The 8,373-nt window shown below is 41.4% G+C and overlaps 1 long non-coding RNA gene across 1 annotated transcript in view; it reads left to right on the plus strand.

Moving 5' to 3' along the window:
- LOC126403541 (uncharacterized) overlaps positions 1-8,373 on the plus strand; it is a 155,239-nt gene that overhangs the window by 70,809 nt on the left and 76,057 nt on the right. The gene's annotated exons all lie outside the window — the stretch shown is intronic.

The raw sequence follows: 8,373 nt of genomic DNA on the forward strand, positions 1-8,373 counted from the left end.
TTACATAAAACCAGAGTGACCGTCCTCTACTGACCAATCAGACTGCAGGGTTTCTAGCTCCACCTTTGAGTACCAGATCTGTGTGCTAGGTACCCCAACAGAGGGGGGACCAAACATGGGGACGCTAAGGAACGCTTCTGTTGGGACCATCCACAACTTTCACTGTGGAGACAGAAACAATGTGCACTGACCTGTACCGAACCAAACTGCTTGGTGCAAACGGGGCTTAAGTGTGAACCCCCCATGCACAATAAAGACAACTGTGCCAACAGTACTGGAAGTCGTATTATTATAAATTGTCTTATTTTGATTTTAATTTGTTTCACTTTGTGATAAAACAAAAAATCAGACATTTGTCTTGCGTCCCAGGACATCAGCTGTTTCACATCAATACTCATAAATACAAAACCAAACAACGAAGCCATACTAAATAAATCACGTCACATATTTCTAAAAGAGGATTCAGTGGAACAAATGAATCATTCCTGTTACATTCACTGTTTTAATCTGGGGAATAATCATGCTTTAAGTTTTAGAACTGTAGTTCCCATAGTACGGGGCCTTTGGGGAATATAAACAGGAAGTGCGGCGTTGCCATGTATTCAGTTAGTTGATGTGTGTTATAACTTGACCTCTGTTCTGTCAGCCTATATGAAGTTGCTTAATTAACTATACACAGTTCATGTCTCTGAGTGGACAGACAACTATCTCTGAGTTACCTTGGCACTGAAGGAAACATCGGCATTGTTTACTTACGACATGTGTTTCGTCTGTTGACCTGTATTTTCTCCGAAATCCAAAATTATTTATACACTGCTGATTTATTCTTAAGAAAACAACATTATCATCGTCGTCTTTCTCTTGGCTGCTTGGAATTATCTGCCTGCTGCTGTGACGCAGACTTTCAAAATAAAAGTATGTCCTAAAGATGATGACATGGATCGATGTTTTCACTTTGCATCAATGATCATTAAATTGATGTATTGGTCCAGATTGATGGATTATTACGCCCCTAATCAGAGGTACAAATGTTGGTGCAAACTGGCAATCAGGTGCTGAGGAGTCCTTTAATATTCTTCACAAGCTGCAGCTTCAAATGTTTTTTTTTTAGTAAGCAGGCAAAATCAGCCAAAATACAATAACTCACTTCCTGTTGTTTTGAGACTTCTGGCATGCACCTGTTCCTTTCACCTCCTGCTGTATCGTTGCCTCACGACTTAACCCCAAAATGTAGCCACCATTAATCTGAACAGGTGTGGTGGCAACTCATGTTGTTTGGGCCAAAAACAGACTGTTACAGTGTTAATTCTAATAAGGGGAGATAATAGAATATATCCTCTTCTTCTATGATATGACGAGCCCTGAGAGGAGCAGGGTAGGGTTGTGAAGTTCTGGGCCGGTGACGATAAGATGTTTTTATATTGTTATTTATTCGCCCAGGGAAACAAAGTAATCTATATATAAAATATAACTGATCTGTTCATGATCATTAAACCCTTCGTTACACTACTTTGAACGAGCACAAACTGAATCCAACCTGGTCTCACTCCCAAGTTGTTGAAATCTGGTGCTTGGTCAGCGACTTCCAGCGTCAGACACTGATGAAAAAGCAGAATGATACGCTGCCGGTCGCCATTATTGTTTAACGGCGCCAGGTGGTGGGAGGGGGAGGAGAACAACGTAAGTTGAGAGTGCGAAAGTCTGAGTAGTGCTGGTGGGAGGGGTGTTGGATTGAACCAACAACCACTGACTTTCACTCATGTTCACTTCCCATCAGACTGTAAAGCCAAACCCTGATAAATCCAAGCATGTGCGTGACAAACTGATCCTCATGTTGTGTGGGCGCTTGTATCCTGATGTTTCCAGTTTATAACCTCGCACACTGTTGGGAAGCTGGCAACACCAAAGAGGTGCACCGCTATCTCATCCTTCTCTTGTTGGGACAGCAACTTCATCACGGTGTTCGCAGACCGGTGAGGGCGTTCGAGAATGACGTGGCACACTGTTGACTTGTGTACATGAAATACCTCGCCAATGACTGATTGGAAAGATCCTGTTGTATAAAATTGCAGAGCAATCATTGCATCAATGGGGCTTGAAGAGTGCAGCTTCAGAAAGTTGAGTGATCCAACTTCAGATGTTGAAATCAGTCATAAATTGACCTCTGGTCAGATTTATAGTGCAAAATCAGTTGTTCGTCATTAAGTGTGTCCATCGGGTTCTCCCAGTCGTAGAACACTCTTCTCAGGACGCCTTAATTTTCCTCATTTATCACCATATACTCGGCCATGTTGTGGTTAAGATGCAGTCAGAATATACCTGATGATTCTTTCCTTACTTTGGTTGCTGAGGTCCTCTGTGCAACGGTTTAACGAACTTTAAAGGGATAGTGCACCCAAAAATGAAAATTCAGCCATTATCTACTCACCCATATGCCGAGGGAGGCTCAGGTGAAGTTTTAGAGTCCTCACATCACTTGCGGAGATCCAAGGGGAGAGGAGGTAGCAACACAACTCCACCTAATGGAGGCTGACGGCGCCCCAGATTCAAACGTCCAAAAACACATAATTGAAACCACAAAATATCTCCATACTGCTCGTCCGTAGTGATCCAAGTGTCCTGAAGCCCCGACATAAAAAGTTGTTTGGAAAAACGTCATTTGAACTCTGTTTTTAGCCTCATTGTAGCCTGTAGCTCTGACTGACCCTCTGGGCACCGCGCTCATGTGTGTGCGCTTGCGCGAGACCAACGAAAGCACGTGAACACACATGAACGCGGTGCCCATGTCTCACAGTCTCGCGCAAGCGCACACGCGTGAACGCGGTGGCTGAATTTTCATTTTTGGGTGCACTATCCCTTTAAGCATCCCTTAAATATGAGACCAAGATAAGGAGAAAAACTTAAAGAGAATACTTACTGTAAGGATGTTTTGTGCAGCTGGTTCCTGCTTTTTAGCCTGCAAAAAATTCAAGTGACAAAACAAAAATATCTGCCATCGGTGAATGACATCTTATTTGCTGATAGGCTGATGGTAGTCAACAAGGAGAGTATCGGCCGTTGAGCATGTATATTTGAATCATATTCAATGGTTTAATGGTTTTTACCTGTAGTCTTTAGTCATGCAAGGACTTCAGCATCTCCTGGATATCACTTCAAAACAGTTTCCAAAACCACCACAGTAAAATATCATAATAATAACTGAACTCATTACATCGTTTTGATTTTTGTTTTTCTCTGCGCACAGTTAAATTAAAGATAGGCTGTTGTCTCGGGAATATCTTAGTTGTTATAATGATGTGTTCCCCTTTTAATGGACCATATAGCAGTTCTGTTTCATGCATCTGGAAGCCTCTGCAGTTTGTGCTTGTGTGTGTGTGTGTGTGTGTGTGTGTGTGTTTGTTATCTGAGCCTTTTCTTGACCTTCAGAAAGTACCGCCATGCCCACTTGCCACGCTCACAGTCGTTCTCCCATTGTGAGAAGTTCGCCTCTGCAGAGGAAAGGTGGAGTTCTGGGCGTGGCCTGCAGACATTTTGGGATAGAACGTGATTTGCAAGGAAAATATGCACGGCATGTGTTTGTGTGTGTGTATATATGTATGTGTGTGTGTGTGTCTTTCTCCTGCTGGTCCCGGCCGTCTGAAGGTCATGCCATCCCCATGCTCAGCTTCATGGAGAGCTGCCAATGCTGACGGCTGCTGCTGCTGCTGCACTGTGTCTGGCTCCTGCTTCCCCCACTGCAGGGCATTGATTAAGTGGCACAGCTATGCCTCACCTGCTGCAACCAGCCAATACCAATACAGCAGATGCTCCAGCCAGCCAATACCAAAGCAGGGAAAGGTTTGGAGAGGCTGGAGACAAACCGGCAGCCAGCAGACAAGTGTTGTTGTGGGGTTTTTTTCTCCCCTGGTAAAAAAAGACAGAGACAGTATCATGGAGGAGGAGTAGAAGAAAGAGTGATAAGATGGAGGGTGAAAAAGGGGGGGGGGCAGAAATGTGAAGAAAATGATGGGAAGAGTGAAGGGTAATGAAGCACGGTGAGATGGATGACAGAGGAGAAAGGGACAATGGCTGTGAAGGAGGGAGATATCGAAAGAGAAAAATGGGAAGAAATACGAGAAAGAAGGAAAAAAACTGCTTTTGAAAAAGCGACGGGGATGAGCAGACTTGAGGGAAATGGGCGAGGAGACTGTATTCGTGATCACACACATACCGACACGCACACACACACACACAAATATTTTGAGCTTTTTCAGGGTGCTTTAATGAAGCTGTCAAGATGAAAAATGAGCTAGTCAAATCTAATAACTCGAGAAGTTAAGAAGCAAACTTTTCATGCAGAACTGTGGAGGAAAGTGGATTCTGTGCTGATGAGTGGAGCAGAAGGAGACGCACAGTATTTGTCAAGAGCTGAAACATTGATCGTATTGCTTTAGTGCAGTTAAAGTATGAGAGGGACCCACCAAAATGTGGATTGATTTGCTGTCTGAGCTATCAGACAGTGTCTACCTCAAGAGTCAATGAACTATAATCATTTACAACTGACTGAATGAGTTTGTGCCTCCTGACACCTGCAAATCTAACTCCAACACTCAGTCTGTTTCAGCTCTGTTTGGGTCTCCACCAGCTCCTGAGAAAAATGTCTATGTCTTTGGCTGCATAATGCTAACCGCTAGCTTTGTTAGTCTCCTGTTTGGAGCTGCTTTTACCTACATATGTCTTAACTATATCAATGATAACTTTATTTGTATAACACTTATCTAAACGAGGTTACAAATACTTCACAAAGTGCATTAAATAAGACAACTATAAGATTACAAAAATTAAAAAATGTTAAGAGCCAAGAAAAACAGTTTGTACAGAAGCAAAAAAAGAACAAAAGGAAGTAAAATACAAAATCAGGCACTGAAAGGGAAAGCTTTCCTATACAAGTATGTTTTAAGCAATGATTTAAGAACAGGTAATGCCCGCACCAGTCTTTGGCAAAAACCCAGTCACCTTTAGTTACCAGCCTTGACCGAGCGACGACTAGTGAGGGTAGACTTGAGGATCTCAGGTCATGACTTGGAGCATAGGTAGTCAGAAACCATGTTGAGCTCTGAAAGTTATTGATATAATCTTAAAATCTGTAGTTAATATATGACATACGATTTGTCCAGGCCGAAATACGAGCTGCAGCAACTGCAGTTGAGGCCGAGCTGCTGAAGATTTACCGAGGCATGTAAACAATGTGTTACAGTAGTCTAAGTAGTCAAATAAGACTTTCTAGGTCAGGAAAGACACAACTGATTTAATTTTGATAATATTTCGTAGGTGGGAGAAGCAGAATTTAATGATTATTGACATGCAGTTCAAAGTTCAACTGAGAATCAAAAGTGATGTCTAAATAGATTTAATAATAGTTGTCAGAGGACCAATAAACAGTTTTAATTTTCTAGCTTGGTGATCAGTGCCAAAGATTATTACTTCTGTCTTGTCTGACTTTACCTGGAGAAAATTACAAGTCATCCATTTCTTAACAGCAGTGAAATGAGCTAATGATACCTGGCTTAAAGGACAGGTAGATTAGGGTGCCATCAGCCAAACAGTGGTAGGATACCCAATTAAAATGACTGATAATGTGTCATTATAGAAACATATAAAGTGAAAACAAAAGAGGACCAAGAATAGATCCCTGTGGCACCCCACACATCAGTGGAGCTAAACTCAATACAAAATCCCAGTGGACACAGAAGATTATCTATCTGAGAAATATGATTCATACCATTTAAAAGCAGTTCCAGACATACCTACACACGACCATGACCAAAGATATCGCCATGTTTCTCTCACGTTGGGCACCTTTCGTCTGGGACAGCCCAAAATTGCACAGTGTATACCAGGCTTAAATCTCTTGCGCAAAGGCAGACTCGACTAGCAATGGTACATTACATTTGCACCAGGAAGTCAAAATTCCTGGTTGAAAATTTCAACTGAAACTCCCTCTAAAGTTGAATTTCTGACTAAGAAAATTGAAGGAACCTCACCAACCGAGACCTAAAAATAGCAGTAAAAACTTCAGTTATTTACTGTTTATTAGCACTTCTGTCTTATTTGTGTCACATTAAAACAGTCATACACACAGTCCTGTCAGACTTCTCTCTGTTGACATGTTGCCACAGTGCTTGTACGTGCAAAATACAGCATAATGCATTGTTATCAACTGTTACTGCTAACAGTGGCTAACATGGCCAGAACTAGTACTGTTAACAGTATCTAGGTTTTTCAGCTTGTTGTACTTGAATGCAAACAGCTCAGGTATGATGTCATTCCCAGCTCAGACGTCCAACCTCAGAGGTAAAAGCAGCATGAGGATAACTTTTAATAATAGTTACAGAATGCAAATAAATTGAATAGCTAATGCTTAAAAATACCATAATGGTGTTAGTAAGGGTTTAACTCAAACATCGGAGTGTGTACATAAACATGTTATGATTGCCAGTGCAATTTAAACAGGACGAGCACCAGTTTTAATCTGCGATGAAATGATAATCATCCAATAATAATTAGATCGAGCTGTTTAATTTTAATGGCCTGTCTCTTTCTGTCTGACCTTCACTATCTCCCGTACGTCTCAGAGCTGGCTGCCGAGGCTGGCTGCAGAGTGTGAATGTGTGTGTGCACCTTTGCTTCGATGCATATGGGTATGTTGCTTGTGTGTTTGTGTGGGCGGGTGCGAATGCATGCAAGCAAATGCCATTTACTGAGTGTCAAATAAGGTAATTACAGACTGAGAACAGCTGCCCAGAGCACAGATATTCGTGTATATGCACGAACATGTTTTTATTTTTTTAATATATATAAATGTGGGCACATCCATAAACATGCATATATTCATATTAGATTGTTTTCTGTGGTTTTTATTTGAGCAAGAAGGAGAGATTGTGTGTGAATGGGGTGGGGCAGGCAGCAGAAGAATAAGAGGACCAGACAGAGTCAGACAGACAGTCAGACAGAGAGGCGTTACCTCACACTCTTGTTGTAAGTGGTCTTTCTTTGATTGTCAGCAACTCACATTCCCAGATGTATTATCCCATCTATATTATTAGTAATAGCTCACAGCCGTGCTCGTGCTATTTTGATCCGCCAACAGGGAATAAAAGCTACAGTGATTTGATTTATGTCTCTCTAAAGCTTGAATATATACAGTGTGTTTGAACTGTGGTCCAGTGGTTTGAAGCTGCACATAGACAAAATGTATTGTCAGTATTCTGTGAGAATATGGAGCATTTAAAGACGGCTTTTATGACAAAATGTTTTGTTCTTGTTGGGAACAAAAACACAGTGAAGCAGGTCCAGACTTTAAAGCTCTCCACGAAGCAAGATGAATGATATTCTTTTCAATTTAGTGCCTCTTAAAGAGAGAGTGAAGCACCTTATCTATTCAGAGGTCAGAATATACAATCTTATTACTTTAATTAAGTACTGTAAGGAGAAAAAAAAAGACCTTGACTTCCCTGGTTGGGAGCAGATATTTAAAGTATAATAGCTTACTTGTGCTCTCAGTTTTTTTCTTGAGAGTATAAAACCATTCATCACAGTGAGCGACCTTAAGTGGGCGTCCAGGGTGCAGCCCATTTATTCTGAACGTGTGGACTGTATGCATAGCGAGCTGGCTGACTGCACAGGTTCTAGTTACAAATACAATCTGTTGTTCACCACTCCAGTCCAGTTGGTGGCATTTGCACCTCCAGATAACAAAACAGGTGCTTGATGTGCGAGGAAATCTGTCCACTCTCATATACTGTAAAACTTTGATTAAAATCCTAGTCCAGTTAAACATTCAGTTCCTCTTACCAGCCCGGTGTGACTACATATGTTGACAAATACACCGCTGTCTCAATAGATGCCTGGTCTGATCGCCAAGTAGTTCATTCTTTTCATAGTAGATCTTGGGATGTATTAAACCAGGCTGTTGGCCACCTGAAATTATGTGTGCATTCCTCGATTACCCTGTAAGTTATTCATGTTCCTTTAGTCCATAAGGGTCTTCAGGTCAAAAGACTCAAAAGGGTTTTTCAGAAAAGTGAATCCAAGTTGTGAGGATTGTTTAAACAGGATAAAGTGATGTTGTGACGGTGTGTCAGGTGCCGTAACTCTCTGATGTGCCATCTGTCGGAGTTAAATCAATTCAATGATTCATAATTGTTATATTATCTGAAGCCTAATTTTTATACAAGTAATATTCATACTGGTTTAAATAAGTAATTTAATATAGCCACTTCACAGCGCACACTTCATGTCAGGTTAGGGAAAAAGTATTTCCTGTTGTAGGGATGAATAAGGTTATGTGTATTAAGGGTTATCATGTCCACCTCATCAGAAACTGGGCAGGGA

Source organism: Epinephelus moara, chromosome 2, assembly GCF_006386435.1.
Source record: "Epinephelus moara isolate mb chromosome 2, YSFRI_EMoa_1.0, whole genome shotgun sequence".
Lineage (NCBI taxonomy): Eukaryota > Metazoa > Chordata > Actinopteri > Perciformes > Serranidae > Epinephelus > Epinephelus moara.